At 33.1% G+C, this 22,863-nt stretch overlaps 1 long non-coding RNA gene and 1 pseudogene across 1 annotated transcript; both read left to right on the top strand.

Annotated features, from left to right (window-relative positions):
- Positions 1-1,133: 1,133 nt before the first annotated feature.
- Positions 1,134-18,439, top strand: LOC120250691 (annotated as a pseudogene).
- Positions 18,440-19,370: 931 nt separating this feature from the next.
- Positions 19,371-20,555, top strand: LOC120266271. The gene is made up of 2 exons (XR_005538139.1): positions 19,371-19,712; positions 19,794-20,555. It is a non-coding gene; the product is annotated as an uncharacterized LOC120266271 (long non-coding RNA).
- The last annotated feature ends 2,308 nt before the right edge of the window (positions 20,556-22,863 follow it).

Here is a 22,863-nt window from a genome sequence, read left to right on the forward strand (position 1 = left end):
TGTCCACAGTGGTATACAAAAATATGGAGCTTAAATTATGGTTTGTTATGACAATTATTATTGGTCAAAATATCAAAATGATCCCTCTATTTTGTATTTTACGCCCTTTTAGTCCCTTTAATAAAAAATTCGCCTTTTTGATCCTCGTATTTGCACATTTCTGTCCTTTTGGTCCTTCCAATTGATGGATTTGCTCTTTTGGTCCTTCCAGCTGATGAATTGGACCAAAAAATAAATAAAAATGTGCAAATACGAGGACCAAAAGTGCAGATTTTATAATTAAAGAATGAAAATGTGCAAATACAATGACCAAAATGGCAGATTTTACAGCTAAAAGCCAAAAATGTGCAAATACAATGACCAAAAGGGCGGATTTTATATTAGATGGACTATATTAGATGGACTAAAAGGGCTGAAAACACATAATAAAGGGATCATTTTGATATTTAAACCATTATTATATGCCTTTTTCTCATTTTCTTTGAGAATGGGGTCTTGGCAATCACCCCCAAGGTATAATTCTACTCAATTTTTTCCCCTTCATTTGTTCAATTATTCATTTATTGAATTATTAATGAAATTTGATAGACAGTATTGCCGTTACATTTGATATAAGAACATCACAAATGACAAGTATAAATTTATATTATATATATTTTTTGAAAGAGCATGTCATAAATTTTTTAAAATGTTTTTATTTTATTATATATAAAAATATATCTAATTTATGAAAACATAGATTTATTAATTTCTTTTCAAAATTAATAAAGAGAAAATAGTAAAATAATTTAGTCTTTTTTTATGTAATTTTTAGTTAAATTTTTTTATTTAAAATAATATATAAATAAATTATATTTTATAAGCTATATAAGCAAATATCATTTGCAGTTTATTGTAGTGGTGCGCAAGTTAAAAAAAAATTACTAATTATATAGAAGCTAATCTTGATATGGTTGCATTAATAAGAATTTTGTTTTAATGTTTCATAGTGAGCAAGACATGAAAAACTGAAAAGGTAAAATAGTTGCATGTATTTTATATATCCAAAAAAATACTTATATTTTTTTTATAATTTGTATTTTTATTCCAACATATAAACATATTTATTGGAAAAAATAATGAAACAAAGTTTAATGTGGAAGGAGATCTTCATGAAACAAAGTTCTGCTTCACAGAAGGATGAACTTTATGATTCAGTCTCACATGTAAGTTTTGTACTTTGAAATTTTTTATGATTTCAAGATCTCATACATCATAAAGGGCAAACTATAGTTATAATTGTTTATTTATTTATTTATGTTGAGAAATGTGGACAAAGTGGTGAGCATCATTTTAGTAGTATTTTTTTTGTTGGATATCTCAAATTTTTTATTTTTAGATTTTACAATAATATTATTTGCATTCTTATGACTTCTTCTGGTCTTCTTTACAGAAAAAAAATTTATATTACATTTTTCAAAAATAAAAATTTTCTTTGAATTCATAATTTATGTCATATGTATATTATTTATAATATTCTAAAGTTATTCTTTAAATAGAGGGATGGATAAGTCAAGAACATCAATTTTTTTTTAATATATATAGGCTTTTAAAAAAAAATTGATGGATCTTGAACTTGACCCAAGGGGCATAAAATTTATAAATATAATTATATTTTCTAAGTATTATTTTCACTTGTTTTTCAGTGGGCAATGTACATGGCTCCTAGTGGTAAAGGTCAAATGTATCATGGGGCTAAGGCAACTTTTTCAACTTATACGGTTCTAGAAGTTAAAGTTACCCAATTAAACTCGGCATACATTTGGATTATTAATGGACATGGTGGCCCAAAAAGAAATATGATAATAGTTCGGTGGACGGTAAATTTATATTTTAATTTTTTTTATATATATCTTTACCATACCTCAAATTTTTGTGCATAACTCTAAAACCAATATGTTGACATACATAAGAATATATATTTTTTTTTTTGCAATATTATATTTCTATTAGGTTTTGAGATATTTACTTATGTTTCTCTCATATAAATATAAGTGACAGGCTATAAAAAATTCCACTTCTAAATCATTTCTCATTCTCAAGTACATCCATATCTATGCAAGGACAACCAACCCCATTTATTTACACTGTGGACGATAAGGCTTAAAATTTGTCATCTTATATAATTTATAAATGATATGGATGTGTATTAAATTTTTTTTTATATTTATTTTTGACAAATAGAGAGATGGATTTCAAATGTACTAGTATTATAACACTTGATGACTAGGATTTATACTTGCTGATAAGACTAATATGGTTCCTAGAAGTCTTATTGAGAAAGTTTCAACTTATGGTGGACCACAATATAATATAACAATAAAAGTTTATAAGGTACACTCTTCATCATTTTCTTGCTGAATAAATTCATACATATTGTAACCAGATCCTCCTCAACAACCATGTAGTTTTTAGGCCATGTTTATGATGAATTTTTAGTATATGTTCCCATCTTGTTATTTTTCTTTGTCTTAACTATTAGAATAATTTCCTTTCATTTCAACATGAAAAAAATAGATCATCTTTAGTTTAACATGGTATATTTGAAATAATAACGATAGAACTTGAGGTTATTAAAATGGTTAATGTCCTTTTTGTTTTCATTTACTAATGCTAGCGATAAATTTTTATGAAATTAATTTATTAACGGGACTCCGCTTTTGGAAATTGGTAGTTATATTATGGAGCATCTGGTCACTATAATGAATTAAATATAATAGATTTTTTGCCAAGCTCGCTTTTTAATAGTTTGGCAGATAGTGCATCTGATATTCATTTTGGTGGAACTATGGCATATCTTGCAAATGAACAAGGCCCTTTAATCGGTAGTGGTCATTACCCAGATGAAGGAGAGGACAAAGCAGCAGAACTTCTATAAAATTCAAGGTATGGATAAAGGTGGCAATATGTATGGCTTTGAAAAGATCAATGCTGTAGAATATAAAAGAGAGTGTTGTCGTGTTGGTAACTTTTAAAACAATGGTTTTTTCTATGATGGTCCGGATCATTGTATTAACTAGAAATATATAATTTTCTTAAATAAGATCCTCAAATAAATTTTTTCCTATATTTAGCTTGTGCTTAAATAGTTAAAAATAATTTAGTTTATATTTGAATTAAGATGTGAACTCATGTTTTTGATAAATCCCCTCGTTGAGTAAAAAAAGATCATTGTTGGCAGTTAGTTTTGTATGTCTTTTGCCATTAAGATATTGTATTCAATTAAGTTGTTACGCCCCGACCCACGGGCCCATGGGACATGACAATCGCCATGGCAACCCGAGGAGGGATACCCTACCACTCAACCCTCGAGTCATCGCAAGGTTGACCAACAAACTTGAATTCAACAACCTCAAACAACAAATATAAAAATAAGGAAATTTAAAGGTACACAAGAGAAGCATCAACAACATAACCTGATAGCAGAGTTCTAGAACTATACTGATCATAAGTACAATGAAGTTTCTAAGAAATTAGACAAACATACAAACCATGCAACATGGTTCCCTACATACTAGTGGATCCAAGACTCAATAATATGTGCATGACCAAAATACACATACATGAACCGAGAAGAGAAAAATACAGAAGATAGGATAGTAGCAAATGCCTAGCACTCCACCACACAGCTGCACCTATTACCTGCAACATGCTGGGAGGAAGAAAGAGGGGTGAGCAACTAAAGTTACTCAGTGAGGGGAGGTTAGCACAACTTTACCAGAAATATACCAAAATACAATAAACATAAATCTTCAAAATGATGTTTTACTAATAAGATAACTAGCTTAGAGCATGAATACTTTATATAGCAAACTTTAATACAGTAATACAAAAGGATAGAGTCAAGTAGGCAATCTATCTCAACTAGAGTTTTACCACTTTAAAAAAAACAAAAATACTGAACATAGGGTTCCAACTTACGAACACAAGCCAATCATGAATCCAATCATTCATCATAAAACATATAAATCAAAATAGTTTCAAATACAAGTATAACAACTTAATAACATGGTTTTCGAATAAGTAATCATAATACTCTTGCCAAATCGAATTTGTGGGAGACTGCTCTCCTAAGAGTGATAGCTGAGGCTTTGCCCCCTCACCACAAAATTTAAGATGACAAACAAAGAAAAATACAATAAGATAAATCTTAACTTGAAAAAAAAATACACAACTCCTAACACACATACCCAGCATGAAATGGTCTAAAAACCTCTTCAAACCTTCACCGTGGCTGTGGCTAGGTTCAGAGCCGTCAAGGTACTCACGTCCTTAACGTTGACCCATCGGTTCACCGTATGGTGCCTCTGGCTCCCTGATGACATTTAATTAAGGCTCTACACTCCCACCTGAACTAGACCAATAATCATGAATTATTGTTATTTCCACAAGAAAATGATGAACATACAAGCATGTCCAAGGTTTTTAACACAAATCAATTCGCAACTTACAAATCAAGTATCAATCCGAAAATCTTTTCTTTTGAACAATATTACTTTAAAAACATGAAGCATCAATAAACAATCTCATTTCAATGCAATAAACGTCTTGATTCAAATATAAAAGTCAACAAGACCTTACTCAAGCAATATAGTGTATATATACATAGGTAATTTCCTAGTAAATTTATGCATAATTAATCCCACTCACAATTTAGATGATTTAGTTTCCCCAAATGCTAATCCTTTGCTAGTTCCTTGCCTTCAGCCAAAGCTTCATCTCCTTACCAAAGCGCAACAAAACACCAACAAGAATTAGCAAAATAAACCAAACAAAGAAACCCTAAGTTTCTCTAACAAACAACCCTAAATCGATCATAGGGTTGGCTCAAAGCTAGGTCTAAAGGTTACCAATGAATTCCTAAGGGTTTGGGCTTCACTCTAATCCAAAGAAATCCAAAAAAACCCAAAGAAACAACTAAAGTTCGCTGGTGGTATAGTACTGCTACAGTAAACCCGACTTCAACACAAATGTTTTCTCTCGATTTACAACATCTAATCAAGAAATTTCCATCATGAAAGAATAAATAGAACAATGGCTCCAATTTGAGCCTAAAATCAACCACACAACATGCTCAAATCGTAGGTTTTCAAAGAATTCAAAAACAGTGAAATACGAGTAAAATATGGCCTAAAACTTGAATCAAAACTATTAAAGTACTCACAATAAAGGGAAGAAGAAGTTTCCAGCTTGGTCCGCCGGAAACAAGTCGCCGGAAAAAAAAAATTTCTAAAAAGAGTAGGGTTCGGCCAAATGAGCTAAAGCAAGAAAAAGAAGGAAAGAAGAAAGAAGCAATAACGAATTCGTACTGCTACAGTAACAAATTGCTACATTGTTGGGCTAAAACAACTACAGTGTTGGCTGACTATGGCTACAGTAAAACTGGTTATAACATAAGCTTATATTCTTGTGCCGAGATATTTACATGAACATAAAGCTAAGAAAAAACTATATGCATACTTGGGTGGATTATACCCAATGTGCTATCCACTCTTATTGTTTGGTATGTGATTTTGTAACAAAGACCTCAAATTATGGAATTTTAAAAATTTGATTGCAAGAGTTTAGAAATGTTATGGGTGAAAATATGAAAATGGTCCCTCTATTTTGCATTTTCCGCACTTTTAGTCCATATAATATAAAATTCACCTTTTTGGTCCTCGTATTTTCACATTTCTGCCATTTTTGGTCCCTATAATTGACGGATCTACCCATTTGGTCCTTCCAGCTGATAAATTGGAGGGACCAAAAAAGACGAAAATGTGTAAATACGAGAACCAAAAAGGCGGATTTTACAACTAAAGGACGAAAATATACAAATACGAGGATCAAAAGGACGAATTTTATATTAGAGGGACTAAAAATGCAGAAATCGCAAAATAGAGGGATCATTTTGATATTTATACCAATATTATGGCATGATCAAAGTCCTCAAATTATGCATGTTTAGAATTGGTGTGTTTCGTTTTTTTAAGACAATTTTAATATAGAGTCTTAAATAAATAATTTTTTTCCACAAATAGATCTTGAGAGCAGTATAGAAAGGTATCAATGTATCCAGGAAAAATACAATGCTAACATTGAAATCCATTTAAAATTATTAAGTCTAAGCCCGCCACATTCCAAACTCAGTCCAAATTTGTTAAACACATATCATTTGATATTTAAATCAAATGATTAATCATATATATTTACAAAATTATCATTGATTTATTCAAATAATGATAGTCATAATCTTAATTATTTTAATACATTCTTTTGAATGTTTTTTAAATAACAAAAATAAAATTCTTACATCAATAAAAAAATTGAAATTACAGAATATTTCTAATATAAAAAATTATATCATTTAATATATATATATATATATTATTCAAATTATTAAATGAAATATACATAAATTTTTAAAACCTTACAAGCTATGATTACAAAATAAAACCATTTGTATGCCACTGCATTTGTATTTAGAAGTTAATACATATTGGCAATTAATTAGTACAAAGTAGGATATCAAAATTAATATTGAAAAAAATAGGTATAATCACCAAAATAGTCATTGTACTTTTCTCTCTCTTCCCTTTTGGTCCCTCTACTCAGAAATGCTCCCGACTAGCCCCTTTACTTTTGAAAAATATGCCCACTTAGTTAAAAATGCTCCTCAATTAGTCCCTTTATTTTTAAAAATGTGACCACTTAGTCCCTCTAGTTGGGCCATTTTTAAAAGTAGAGGGACTAGTTGTGAGTATTTCTAACTAAGTGGACACATTTTCAAAAGTAGAGGGACAAGTCGGGAGCAATTCTGAGTAGAGGGATCAAAAGGGAAGAGAGAGAAAAGTAGAGGGACCAATTAGGGTATTATATCAAAAAAAATAATATTAATAAACTTATAGAGAATAGATAAATTAAAAATATCTAAATATTTTAATATTAAAGGCTTTAAACTCCTTGACACATTGCGGAGAGAAGATAAGTTTTTTAATTTGAGTTAAATATGATAAAATTTGCACTAAATTTAAATCTTTGAAGTAATAGTATAAACAATAGAGAATATATATATATATGGAATACGTAAACTGGGGACATCAATAGAACATCTCCAGTTTTTCAAAAAGAAGGGATAGAAATAAGATGAGAGAGATAGGGAGAAGTTGGTGTGTAATAGTAAATGGATTGTACTGGCAATGAATGGGTGGGTGTGTTGTTCTTGTGGTTTGTTTAGCTTTAAACTATATGTCTAGTAGAAATAAAGTTCAACGAGTAGTGATTGATTGAGTTACTGGGCGAACGGTTCAAATCAAATTACTGGACATCTAATTTTTCACTGTGTTACTTAAAGTATTTCTCACAAACCTTCGATAGGAAATTTGTGCATTACTAATTAAAGAGCTCGAACTCGAGACCCCTCAAACTTAAGGCAAGTGGAGTACCGTGGTCTATGGCATGGTTCTCTGAATTAAAAAAATAGACTCAAATTAGAAATGTGCCATTTGAATATTGAGCTATGTTGAAATGGTCATTTGGATGCACATACTTTTCACTTAGGGGTTGTTTGGATTGGCTTCTAAGAAGCCCAAAAGCACTTTTTTATAAGTTAAGCACTTTTTGATGAAATAAAAGATGTTTGCATTAGTTTTTTTGCAAAAGCAGAAGCCGTTAAAAAAGCCCAAATTCAGCTTTTTTTTCAAAAGCTAGTAAAGAGGTGCTTTTGAAAAAAGCACTCTGAAAAGCTGTTTTTTGGGTATTATAAATTACCAGTTTACTCTCAACAATTATACAAATTAATGCCCTCAGGCCTAGCTTATTAAACAACAACAAACATGATAATAATAATAATAATAATAATAATTATTATTATTATTATTATTATTATTATTATTATTATTATTATTATCATTAATGTTTTCATTATCATTATTAATAGCAATATATAATAATAATTCAATGAAAAATCAGTGAATGTCCACTTTAGTAATTTGTCACCCCTAAAAGCCCTTTTAAAAATCTACATCCAAACAACTTCACACAAATAAAAGTACTTTTACATTAGCTTACCCGAAACATAAAATACTAAAAAGCACTTAACTTATTCTCAAAAGTACTTTTAAAAAAAATGCTTAAAAAAAACACTTTTTTTAAGCTAACCCAAACAAGGCCTAAGTTTATTACCAATAATCTCAATTGCTCTATTGGCTATCACAGTATCACTTGTGAAGATAGAAAATCAATGAAAATAAAATATTAAAATTAATCTAAGTAAAGATATGCTTCTTAATCAATACAAATTAAATATTTTTTTATTAACTTTTATAATATTATAAGTCATTGTAAGTAATGTATCCAATCTTAAAATCAATCATACATTTTTTTTAATAAAAATTATGATATTTATTAAAACTAATTATATACATGTTTATATAGAAAAAAAAGGGGGAAGAGTTTTAATTTGAATAAAACCCTAATCTTTATCTCTAAATAAAACTTAGGGGGATAAAGGTTATTTTGAGCTTATCCATGCTTAAAAAAAGAGAAAGGAGTTTTAATATTAATCAAAGTCCGATTCTATCTCATAATTCGGATTTAAAAGAAAAAAAATATAAATTTTAAATTTGAGTTAAAAAAAAATTTTTAATTAATAATAATAATAATAATAATAATAATAATAATAATAATAAATAAAAATAAAAATAATAAAATAAAAAATAAATATTCGGATAATGCTAATGAAAATCCGGATATTTGAAAACAAAAAAAATCTTTTGGTTAAAAAAATAACAATATTGTGGGCCCGGATATTTTAGCGAGAGAAGAGGCATGTAGGATGGGGGGGAAGGAGCATAGGAGGCATTTTTTTTCTCAATGGTTGCAGAAAAAAAGAAAAAAAAAATCAGCATGGAAAGGCATGAGGAAGAATGTTCTCTTCCATGGTGGGACCGGGGGTTAAAAAAAAAGAAAGAAAAAAATGAGCATTACCATGCATGGATGAGAGGCTTCTTCCTTTGATGGTGGGACCCATAAGGAAAAAATGAGAGACATGGAGGGAGATGATCCAGCCATCCATCCTATATGCATCATCTTTGGCCGACGAGCATCACATCAGCGACCACATCTTCGCACCCTTTTTCATCTACTAACTCACGTGATCTTGGTGAGGGTTCTCCACCCATATCCACGAGGAAGTCACCATTACACGCACCAAAGTGAGGCCCGACATTGGAAAAAGTCATTGAAGTCGATTCAATATGCATGGGACTTGGCAAGAAAATCCTATTGTGAAAATGAAGGTGAAGAAGGATCCCGTGGAGATGGCCGACAATGGTGATGTCCCCTTAACACACGCCAAGCAAAGAAACGTTCATAAGCCTTGAGAAGTTCATCACTTCAAGAAGGTAGATGATCATATAAAATCTCACACAAATATATATATATAAGCATGTTCTGATTTGGTTCGATCCATGCAAGATGCCATAAAAAAAATCATCATCTTCATGAGGTAGATGAAATTTCATACAAAGACGTACTTACATATATATATCCTGGTTGTTAATCCCATGCAAAATGCCGTAGAAAAAAAAATGTCATTTTCTGGTTGTACACCCTATGCCCATGCCATAAAAAAAATAAAATAAAATAAATCTTTCATTAATAATGCTAGTTTTTTTTGTGAGACACATCCCTCTGCATATTTTGTCTCTAAATCATGGACATAGACAAGAGTATATGCATGCTATTCATTTTTCACTCACTGTGAATTCCATCATTTAAAAAAAAAAAGGAAGAAAAAAAAAGGAAGAAGAAAGAAAAGGAAAATTTTGAGGACACATGTGCAAAATTGTAAAAATGTGTGAAAATACGAAAGCTTGAGGTTTTAACCGCAAAAGCCATAAAAATATGAAAGTTTGAGAGTTTATTTGCAAAATTTTATAAAATGTGAAAAATGTGAAAAGATAGAGGGTCTAAATGCAAAATAAAAAAAGGAAGGTTTTAGCAAAGATGAGGGTATTTTAGTAATTTTACAAGACCCCCTAAAGCTTACCGTGATGTCCAATCCATGGCGACTGCTCTCCTTAAGAGGGCCTCCCCATTATCTCTTGATAGTCACAAAAGCAAATAGACTGTTGAAGACCCTTAAAGACCCCCTTAAGCTTACAGTGATGTCTAATGCATGTTGACTGCTCTCCTTTAAAGGGCCTCTTCATTGCCTCTTAACAGTCACGGAAGTGGATGAGTTATAAAAGTTCCAAAACCCCTTAAAACTCTCTTTGAGCTCATGGACCCTATTTGAGGCCATTGACTCTCTTAGGAGCGATGAAAAATCCCAAAGAAACCCGTAAAACTCTTTTTAAGCTCATGGACCCAATTTGAGCCCATTGACTCTCTTTGGAGTGATAAAAAGAATCCAAAATCCCTTAAAACTCTCTTTGAGCTTAAGGACCCAATTTGAGGCCATCGACTCTCTTAGGAGTGGTATGAAAAAAAATTCCAAAACCCTTAAAACTCTTTTTTTGAGCTCATGAGACCCTGTTTGAGGCCATTGACTCTCTCGAGTGATGAAAAAAATTCCAAAACTCTTAAAACTCTCTTTGAGCTCATGGACTCTGTTTGAGGCCATTGACTCACTTAGAAGGAATGAAAAATTTCAAAACCCATAAAATTCTTTTTTGAGCTCATGGACCCTTTTTGAGGCCATTGACTCTCTTTAGAGTGACAAAGAAATTTCAAGACCTTCAAAAAGCGAAGCATTCTAGAAGAAAAAAATCAAAAATCAAGGCATTAAAAAAATGATGAATCGACGGATGAGCTCAACAACCTCAAGATTACAGGTGTTGAAGAGTTCACAAGTTGCAAAAAGTTTCACAAGCCTAAAAGGCGAAAGCTTATGAAAAGTCAAATGAAGTTCCAAATCAAGTTCCAAATCAAATAAAAGAATGCAAATTCAACAAATGAACCCAACAAACTCAAGGATGAAGAGTTGAAGAGTTCACAAGTTGTAAAAAGCTTCACAAGCATAAAAGCCGAAGTTCATGAAAAGCCACACCATATTTGCGATTCCTCAATGCAGAGAATCTATAACTTAAAGTCCAGATCAAATTCAAGACAAACTCAAAACATCCAAGATAAACGAGCTCAACAACCTCAGAGTTAAAGTGTTGAAAAGTTCACAAGTTGCAAAAAGCCTCACAAGCCTAAAGGCCGAAGCTTATAAAAAAAATCAAATCAAGTTCCAAATCAAATTCAAGATGCAAACTGAAAGTTCAAGTTTCAAGTTTCAAACAAGTCAACAAATGAACCCAACAACCTTAAAGTTAAAGTGTTGAAGAGTTCACAAGTTACAAAAAGCTTCACAAGCATGACAGCCGAAGCTTATGAAAGGTCAAACCAAGTTTGTGATTCATCAACATAGGGAATCCACAGCTTGAAATCCAAATTAACTCTAAGATACAAAATCAAAGATCCAAGTTTTAAACAAATTAACAAATGAGCTCAACAACCTCAAGGATAAAGCGTTGGAGAGTTCACAAGTTGTAAAAAAGCTTCACAAGCATGAAGGCCGAAGCTTATAAAAAAAATCAAATCAAGTTTCAAATCAAATCCAAGATTCCAGTTCAAAGTCCAAGTTCTAAGTTCAAACAAATCAACCAATGAGCTCAACAACTTCAAAGTTAAAGTGTTGAAGAGTTCACAAGTTGCAAAAAAAGCTTTACAAGCATAAAAGCCGAAGTTCATGAAAAGCTAAACCAAGTTTGTGATTCATCAATGCAGAGAATCTACAACTTGAAATTCAAATCAAATCCAAGATTCAAGTTTAAATGCCCAAAATGCAAGTTTCAAAGTTCAAGTTCAAGTTTCAAACAAGTCAACAAATGAGCTCAACAGCCTCAAAATTAAAATGTTGAAGAGTTCACAAGTTGCAAAAGGCTTCACAAGCATGATAGCCGAAGCTCATGAAAAGTCAAACCAAGTTTGTGATTCATGAACATAGGGAATCCACAGCTTGAAATCCAAATCAAATCCAAGATGCAAGTTCAAAGTCCAAGTTCCAAGTTTCAAATAAGTCAACAAATGAGCTCAACAACCTCAAAGTCAAAGTGTTGAAGAGTTCACAAGTTGTAAAAAGTTTCACAAACCTGAAGACCGAAGCTTATGAAGAATCAAATCAAGTTCCACATCAAGTTCAAGATGCAAATTCAAATATCTAAGACATAACTTCACCAGTTTTTTTAAGTCATGTTCAAGATGCATATTTCGACCGTTGACGAAGACCAAAAGTCAACAAAAGTCAAAGCGCGATTTTCGACGAAATAGTCGGAAGGAGATAAAAGGCTATAATTATTGTTGTGTGAAGATGATTAAATTCCTAACTTCTTGTATTTTCAATGAAGTCTATGAATTCATGAATAAAATTTATTTGTCAGAATCTGTTTCTTTCTTCACACTTATTTTTTTAATCGGAGGTTCCTGTGACAATGTCCAGGGTAATTAACATTAGGGGCTTGCCCCTAATCGAAGTCATGAACCCACAATCCCTTGAAATCTACAAAATATTAAAATTTGATTTGTGATCCATATTTTTTATCTGGTCAATTCTAATCAAAGGCCGGATGGAAAGAAAGGAGCCCACAATAAATAATATTTAATGAGATATTTAGTAATAATTTTAGTCAAATTTAAATGGCAGATGACAAATAAAACAAAATTATATATATATATATATATATATATGCCAGACCCAGATCCATCAGATCCACCCTCTCGGCTCTTCCTTCCCCGACGACGACAACGATGATGCTGACTTCGTCCCTGACCGCTTTAGCAGCGCCAGCGCCAGTAGTAGTAGTAGCGCCACCAGCATTGGCGGCGAGAGCGACGTGGATTCCAGTCTCCTCTGGACTCATAAGCCCCGTGGCCTCCTCCGCCCTCTGTCTTCCGGTCTGTTGATCTTGTTTCTTGATTTTGAGGGTGTTGATTTGATCCTCTTTCGAATTTTATTCTTGGAAATTGATTCAAAGGCGTGCATGTTGATCTTGTTTCTTTAGTTCGAGGGTGCTGAACTATAGTTTTTGGATTGGATTCTTGAAATAGATTCTGATGTCTGTATATTGATCTTGTTTCTTGAATTCTAGGGCACTGAATTTGATTCTGGTTGTTCAATTTTTGTTTTTTTTTTCAGATTCTTGGATATCCATTCTTATGCGTGGTCTGGGCTTGAAGAGACTGCGGCTTCCTCTTCGTCCAAGCGTCACATTGGAGCTGTATGACTTCTTACTAATTATTCTTTTTTTTTTTAACACTATTCAAAAGGAACCAAATTGTTATTTTATTATTCTTAAAGATTTCCTAGCTGTGGAATGAATTATGTGTATCATAGATGTGAGATTCTTGAAAATAGCAGAAACAACAAACACTTGATTTTAGGTTGATGGTGGTCTTTTTCTCAAAGTTCTAGTCCATCTTGTTTTAGCTTACATGCTATCTCAAAATTTTTTATTAATGTCATTGTAGCATGCTGATCTCTATGTTGTGCTTGGTTATTTGATGCTTGCATCTTTAGTTTCTTACGATAATTTTTGAGGAAGCATCTGCAGAAAGTTTGGATCAGATGTTTGCCTTGTCCAAAGCAGTGGATGCCATGGTGATGAGCTTGGAAACTTCCTCTTCTAAGCATGAGGTGACGGAGTAGTGACGATATAGACACAAACAGGAACAACATCAGAGCACTTCTACAACAACAGATAGAACGTTTGATGTGACTACTAAGCCTTCAGAAAACTTTGAACTCAAAGTCTCAGTTGGCACCATGTTCCTTTGAGACTCTTAGCAACATGGCTTGATATCCAATGGATAAAAGTGGTTCGTTCTGAGTTTTCATTTCCCTTATTTTAATAGGCTAAACATTTACTATGGTGCATGCATACATCTAGTTGCAAACATTTCACAAAGTGAGACTATCTTTTCATTTACATATTTACTTGTTTTAGTTTGTCTAATACTGTTCCATAGATGATGCAATATGATTTCATCTTTCTTTCCATTGGAACATGATTTTGGAGTGGTGGTTATCTTGCTAGCTTGTCCATCTTTGTCTACACACCTTTATCTTGCTGCTAATATAGTCACATTTGATCGAAGTAGCCTGAAAGAAATAGTAGTATCTTATTTTATCATTTCAAATATTGGTAAAACCACGTTAGTAATTTCATTAGCTGATGCTTCCATTAAAGTTTTGTTAGAAATAGTAGTATCTTATTCACGTATTCATGTATTCATGTATACATCTATGCATCTCATGAGAACAGACAGCATGACGGTCATTATCTTGGATTGACCTTTATGCAAATGTTAGCTCTTTGACAAGGTCGAAATATGATAAATATACTTACATTTTCTTTTCAAAATTTTTCTGAGAAGCCATTTAGTTCATACTGAAAAGTTGTCTTATTAGGAAGCTATGGAGATAATGGTTGCTTGCTCTGCAATGGCTGTAGCTAAAAAGGAAGAAATACAATCTCAAGAAAATGAATCAGAGAAAGGCAAATGGGCCAAATGAAAATGTGGTAGAATCATTGGTGCAGCTGCATTGATTGGAGGGGCTTTGTTGGCTATTACTGGAGGTGAAACATAAAAGTAGAGAAGAAATGTGAATTGTTTCTTGTCTTCTTCTTATAAAAGCTTAAACTATATGAAATGAGCGTTTCCAACTCTTCTTAACAGGTCTTGCTGCCCCGGCATTTGCTGCCAGTTTTGGTGCTTTGGCTCCTACATTAGGAACTCTAGTCCCAATTGTTGGGGCTGGTGGTTTTGCTGCTATGGCAACTGCTGCAGGATCAGTTGCTGGTTTAGTTGTTGTTGCCTCCTCATTTGGAGGTAGTTTTTAAGTGGGTAGCACAGTAAACAACAAACTTAACTGTGTCTTGTCCAACTGATTTTTTTCTCTTCTATCTCAAGTTGTATCTTTCTTTTTTTATCTTGTTTGGTAAGTTGATTTAGATAGCTTTGCAAGCTTTTATTTTATTTATGTGCTTGCCAATAGTGTTTATCTTTAGATAACTCTCTGTCATACCTTTTAAGGTGTTATTCTATGAATGATAGAAGTGGGTTGTTTGCTTTGGAAATGGTGTGGTAAGTTCCAATAATCTATCAATTAATGGCTTGTTGCTGTCAAGGGTTTTATAATAATTGAAAAATGGAAGTGACCATTCTTTGTTATTGCCGAATGTGTAGGTTATTAGATTTTTGTTTTGAAATGGAAGAAACTCTAAATCATGTGAAACCATTTATAAACTTAGAAGAATTTTTTTTGAAGGTTTAATCAGATAGCCAGAATTCTTTAATTAAATTTATTATGCTTTATTGCATGACACTGGGCCCTGCTGTTGTTTCTGTATGCAGAAATCCTGATGCCTAGCAATCTATATTTATGTCCCGACTTAATGCTTATCTTCTAATACTTTCTCCCAAAAATATATATATATATATATATATAGATGCAAGTTGTGTTTTAGGCTTAAAGGAAATCATATTTCTTTTAACTTTATTTTCCCTCATTTCATAAAGGATGACCAAGAGGATATTAAAGGCCATCCTCTTATTACCCTCTTGTTTGTTTTTTGGAGCTAGACTATGGATCTTTTCACCAAGGCTAAGTTTCTTTATGAGAATTTAATTGCTATCCTGTTTTTAATGTTTCTTTCTCAATGGCCTTATCTTGTGAGCATCTCATTGATGAGTTTTCCATGTCTTATTATGTGCATGAAGATTAGGTGAGCTTGTTGATTTTTGGCTTGTACAGGATCTGTTTTCTGTAACTTCTTATTTTATTGATGTGCATGTTGGCCTTTATTGGATTTTTAAACGAAAGTTTGAAGAATGCTTATGTTTTCTTTAAAAACAAAGAAGATTCTGAGTAGCTTGAGTGATTTCCAACCTTGGTCAAGTCATGATGTTGGGTGTACTTTGCTGCATTCAATTTGTGATATGTTGGGTCAATTAAGCTTTATTTTATTGTTTGGTATTTCAACTTGCATTTGGATTTCAAATTTAGCCTTAGGAAATACTTCAATGGCTGAAAATTGTTGAACTAGTCCTTTAGAGTAAATATACTTTTTATGTTGTTTTGATACTCTAGTGCGTCTCAAATTTGCATTTGTCTAGTTAGTTTAAACTGTGATTATACATCAAATTTGAAGGAGGCAACATTTTATAGTTTTTTCTGGCCTATTTCATATTTATGATTTATTTATTTATTTTTTACGAATTTGTGCTTGTAATTTTCAGTGGCCAGCGGTTGGTATCTTGATTTCGGGTTTTGTTTTCGAGGAGGAAGATTTCTTAAGGCCTTGGGAAGAACATGAGGATAGCCTAGAGAGGGTGCATCAGTTTGTCTAATATAGCTGCATAATTGTTGGTTATGAAATTACATGATGGCTTTATCCTTGAATACTGTATTTCTTGGTTTTGCTTTGTCTCAAGAAAAATAGCGGTCGGAGAAGTGGTTCATTTTTATGATCTTCCGTGTACATTTCAGTTTTATTTGTTTTTAGAGTTTTATATATTGATGTAGATCTACCTTCAAGCAGTCGCTGGTAATCTATATTGTGTTGCGGTCCTTTATTTTTATTCTACAGTATGTGTTAATTTGGCACAGGGAAAAAGAGAGGTTCACTTATGCATTCTTTCTATGCCTTTTTTTTTAAATAAAATAGATACAGTATCTAACTTTGTTTCATCTCTCCAGTTGGAATTCAAGAATCTGATTGCTATCGGCACTGCAACCCAGGATTGGATCACATCAAGTAATGTAGCAGAGATGCACTTAATTCCCAACAATTATGACATTTGTCATGGTGTGACCCTTTTCTCCTGCAGAACTTATGATGGGCGTGATGCGCAGCAAGGTGCCATGATGACTGTGTTAAGCACTCTTGTTATCGCCTTAGCTTGGCCAATTACATTACTTGCCACTACTGACTTCATTGACAGCAAATGGGCTATTGCTCTTAATAGGTGGCATTTATAATTTTTTAACTAATTCCATGCTAGGATGAGTACCTTTTTTTATCAAATAAACAACTTAGTAGGTATTGTTGTTGACCTTTGGCATGTACCAGATCAGAGAAAGCAGGAAAGCTACTTGCTGAAGTGTTAACAAAAGGCTTGCAGGGATACAGGTATATTATTCACATAATATTAGTTCAAGAAAAGTAAATTGTTAGTCTAATTTATTAATTCCTTTGCTGCCTTATATATGTATATCCCTTTCAGACCAGTTACCCTTGTTGGGTTCTCATTAGGAGAAAGATTTATATTTAAATGTTTACAGAAACTTCCTGCATCAGGAGATAATGGTATTTCTGTGTCCTCGTGAACACTTGTTACACTTTATTTTCATAAATTGATTTGTTAAGCTAACATACTGTGAATGGTGCAGAGGGGATTGTGGAAAGGGTTGTGCTTCTTGGTGCACCAATATCTGTGAACAGTGAAAAATTGGGAGTCTGTTAGAAAGGTATTGATGTTTAATGAAGGTTAAATCTTGATGATGTACAGGATAGATAAAGAAATATGTACATTGGTTAATGTTGATATTGTTTCCAATGAAGAATCCTTAACTGAAACGGAACCCTTTTTACTTTCTGAACTAAGTTAAATGCCTTCACAGCAATACTGTTGTGTAAAATGGTTGTTCAAATCATCAACCTTGTGTTAGCTTGCCATGCCACCTCAACTGGCTAGGGATGTTAATATTTTTTATTAATAGTTTTGCCTTAGGCTATCTGGTATTCCTTATGCTTCAGTGGATACCCAACTCATGTTGTGGCTTCTCTCTGGCAAACTACAATCTATTAGATGCCTGGTTGTGGCCTTGTTGTTAATTCTTATGTTATAAAAGTCTCCACAAATCTCGCTAATTTCTTGCCATGGTTATGCTCTTCAGATGGTTGTTGGAAGATTTATCAATGTATATGCAACAAATGACTGGATCCTAGGTGTAACTTTTCGTGCGAGGTAAAATCAAAATTGTTTAGATGAACGTCCTACTACCCCACATTTTGCTAAGAGGCATTTAATTTTTTTTTCTATTTTATTTTGTCTGTAGTCTGCTCACCCAAGGATTGGCTGGAATTCAAGCTATTGATGCACCTGGCATTGAAAATGTACATATTTCATTTGTTTCTTGTTCATCTTCACACAGAAACTGCAAGTGACCCATTTCCAAACTTGGTAATTCTTGTGAATCTCAGGTTGATGTCACAGATTTCATCGACGGTCACTCCTATCTCTTGGCAGTTCCACAAATGCTGCAGCAACTTGAACTCAATACCTATTACCCTATTTTCGTATCCCCTCCTACCGAAACCAAACAAACAAATTAAAAAAAAAAATCTGCCATTCTTGGTTCTTCTATTCATGATTCATTATTACTTTGCTATAATATATATATATATATATTATGTTAAGCAGTTTATGAACAACATGTTTGAAGCAAGGTTGTCAGACCCGGCCCGGGCAATGACCTGGCTAAGCCCAGGGTCAGAGGTCAATGGGTTCGACCGGGTCGAACCGGGGTTGAACCGGGTTCAATAATTAAATATAAAAATATAATAATAATAATTAATAATGAGCAAATATAATATTAAACCGATAATTATATTCTAAAAACCTACTCAAATTTGATATTTAAATTGATAAATGACTTTATATACAGTAGAATTTTCTAATTATGTCATTTATTTTTATATTTTTTAAATATTTACAAATTTAATATATAATTATCGAACTTCTCTCAGTGTTATTTATTTATTTATTTGTTTATTGGTTGATTTTGTTAAAATGAATAAGAAATTAATTCACTAATTCTTATATCTCAATTGAGTTTTTATTTTGTTTTTTTAATTTTCATATATTTTTTATTTAATTAGAATACTTTTAATTTTATATTTTTTTATAATAAAAATTACACTCATTTATTGTTTTTATTTTTCTTAATAAATTAAATTTTTTTAGAAAGTATTTACATAACACATTAATATATTTTATTTTTAAATTTTAATTTTTGTTGGTATGTTTATGATATATATATATATTGTAATTCTATTTATTGATTATGAATTATACATTAATATTAATAAATATACACGATTTTTTGTAGTTTCTAATGAGAAAATAATAATAAATTATTAAATATTGTAAAAAAAATTAAACATTGTGACCCGATTGACCCGGCCGGGTCAACCGGTTCCCGGTTAAACCACCCGGGTCACCGGGTTAACACTGGGTTTTTAATACCCGGGTCAATGGGGTATACCCGGGCCGGCCACATGGCCGGTTCCCGGTTTTTCCGGTTGAACCGGCAGGGCCGGTCCGGGTCTGACAACCTTGGTTTGAAGACCATATCTAGTACTCTAAACAAACACTTGTGGTAAGTAGGGAGTTGCAATTAGATGAAGACTGCTTTCTTGGAGTTGTAAGTCCAGGAGCTTCTTGCATCTTCAAAGCTTCAACGCTCATCCCATCAGGCAACCTCCATTTGAAGTGATACAGAAGATTTGCTAGTGCAAACTCTATTGAAGTGATGGCAAAGTTTATTCCCGGGACATATCCTCCTCCCAGCATCAAATGGGATGAACTTGAAGTCAAGGCCTTGAAATTCATGGAGCTACCAACAAATCTCTCAGGTTTGAACTCCTATGGATCTTCTCACGAATTTGGGTCCCTTCCAATGGACCATGCATTGATTATTACTCTTGTCCTTTCAGGTATCTCATAGGTTTGTACAACCTTTTGACGGGATTCATGGGGAAGTAGCAATGGAGTAAGGTGCAGCCTCGGCACTTCTTTGATTACTGCTTGTAAGTAGGTTATATGAGAAATGCAGGGAGATCCTATCTCCCCCTTTCATTTTCTCCTTGTTACCCAAAATCTCTCGGCCATTGTTAATAAAGCTCTTTCCCTTTCTCTTGTCCCAGGCTTTAACCCTTCTCTTACCCATGACTTCAATCACCTTATGTTCGCTGATGATCTTCTCCTTGTTACCAAAGCCACTCGCAAGATTGCTCGTAATTGCTTGATGTGCCTTGACCTTTACCATTCTATTATTAGCCAAAAGCCCAATTCTAACAAATCAGCTGTCTATTTTCCTTCCTGGTGTAATAAAAACTTTCTAATTCCATTTCTTCTATTATGGGCATTAATCAAGGATTTTTTTTCCTTAGAATTATCTAGGTATTCCTATATCCCTGACTAGAATTCTCATTCCTCAACTTAAGACTTTGATCTCCAAAGTTCAAACCAATCTTACAGCTTGGAATCATGCTCTGATTTCCACAGTTGGTAAAGTCATTCTCCTCAATAGCTCCATTTTCTCTCTTCCTAATTATTTCCTTTCAGTTATGCATCTTCTTGATACTATTCTTGACCAAATTTCCAAACTTGCCAGAACTTTTCTCTGGAGTAATGGCAGCAATGATAGAAGTTTACATACTATTGGCTGGACTGTTACTAAACTTAAAAAAATCAGAGAAAGGGGAGAGGGGGCTTGGTTATGTTAGGCATTCTCTTATGGCCAAGAACATTTTCTCCATCTTAAACTCTGAGAAGAAGATTTAGGTGGACATCTTTAAGCGCAAATATCTCAATTGGAATCCTTGATTTTTTGGCTCTCCTCATAACTCCTCTTGGTTTTTTAAATCAATTTCTCGTTCTGCCCAATGTTTGAAAATGCACTTTAGAATTCTATGTGCCAATCCTCATGGTCTGGACATTTCGAAGGACCCTTGCTTCATGGACCTTCCCATTTTGTTCAAACCTACATATCTTAACATGAGTTCTGATTTTGAAAACCTGAATTTTGCTGATTTTCTTTACAATGGCAGTCTCAATACTTCCCTTATTCATAACATCTTTGGTTACAATTTAGACTGGGAGTGGATCAACAACATCAGGTTTGATTTTACTTCTCAAAAATTTTGGGTTTGGGGGCCTCACTTTCTCAGAGCCACTATTGCTTCTGCTGTTTATGATTTCTTGGTTTCTTCTGATCCTAATCCTTGGCCGGGGTGGAATTATATTTGGAAACTCTGTGTGTTGCCCCGTATTAAAACTTTTGTTTAGAAATTAGCTCATGGCAAACTTCCTACTGGCGATGATTTTTATGGTTTAGATATTGATCCTTTTACTCAATGTCATTTTTGTGGTTTGGTCTCTGAATCTGCCTCCCATATCTTTTGGAATTACTGTAAAATTGTCCCTTGTTGGAATACTCTCTGTGCTACTTTTAATTTGGATTCGATTATCTTAAATGAGCTTAGTTCAGGTTGCTGGCTCACTCAGAGATATACTTTTAAGAATTCTAATGCATTCTTCAAAGCTCTTATAGCCACTATTGCTTGGATTATTTGGAAGGATCGCTGCAATTTAGTCTTCAAAGGCTGGGCACCTAAGTATCACACCATCTTCTCGCGAGCTTGGTCTTATTGCTTGAACTTTTTCAACTCAACTGGGAACAATATCAGGGAGTATTCTGACTTTTTTTGTCCTTGGAAAACTATTAATCTTTACACCGATGCTTCTTGGACTGACTCTCCTGCTGGCTGTGGATTAGGTTTTATTGCTATCACCAATACTGGCTAAATCTTACTTGCAGGATCTATGGGCTTTAACTCTGATTCTCCAATCTCTGCGGAGATTGCTGCTATTCACTTTGCACTAGACCAATGTATTTCCAAAAACTGGTTTCCTAATAAAATTTATTGTGATTGTCCAGGAATTGCTCGCTTGCTGAAGCACTTTGACAATTGTGTGGCATGGCGTTTCGAACAAGATATTGACAACCTCAAATCGAAGCTTCTCAACTCCTCCTATCCTAGATATCAAGACTATCTCCCTGGTTGACAATCAGATTGTTGAAGCTTTGGCGCACTTTGGCAGTTCGAACCCCCAGCTTTCCCTATTTTTTCAAGGCTTGGATCATCCCAAATGGCTTGATGACCTCTGTCGGAGTTTTGATTTCTTCGTCTAATAGTTTTTCTTCTTCCTTTCTTTAGCTTTGGCTCTTTTGATTTCAAAAAAAAAGTAGGTCATATGAGAAATATCATCCTCAGAGACAGTTTGCCATTGCTTCTATGCCTCACTTCATCCTGTGCTGTCTTCATTGCTCTTGGGTTCTTCATAAACTCAACCATCGCCCATTCTAAGGTAACATACGATGTGTCTTTTCCAGCTCCTATTATATCTTGCATATTGGTTTTGCAAATTTTATATTTCGAAAAAATAAAGGGTTATTTATATAAAACATATTACTATAAAATTTATATCTTATATATTTGTATTAAAACAAATGTCTATTATATATGTGTTATATATATATATATACATAAATGTGGACAAGCGGATAATCATATGTGAAGTTAAGGTATGCAACACCCGAGTCCTCTACTTGCGTGAGTTAAGATTTGAACCACATATTCTATAAAACCTAGAGCTTATTATTTGGTTTAAAACAAGTTTCTGTTATATATAAAAGTCCTTTACTTCTGAAAGAGAAAAGAATTCATGTAGTCATTCCAAATAATTGAAACAAAAAAAAAACACATACAAATGATTAATGTTGTCATTAGCGATGCCAAAGTCTCCCATCTTCTTCCCTCCTCTTTCAACGCTAACAACAGGTCAACAAAATCCTCCTCGCCGGGCTCAATATGCTCCTCCACTATCTCACTAAGAAACACATCTAACTTCCTTGTGATCCTCTCTAGCTTCCCATCCAACCCTCATCACCCCACTCAACCATCCCATCGCCGGAAACATATTGTAAACCTGAAACCCTCC

Source organism: Dioscorea cayenensis, chromosome 1, assembly GCF_009730915.1.
Source record: "Dioscorea cayenensis subsp. rotundata cultivar TDr96_F1 chromosome 1, TDr96_F1_v2_PseudoChromosome.rev07_lg8_w22 25.fasta, whole genome shotgun sequence".
NCBI classification, from domain to species: Eukaryota; Viridiplantae; Streptophyta; class Magnoliopsida; order Dioscoreales; family Dioscoreaceae; genus Dioscorea; species Dioscorea cayenensis.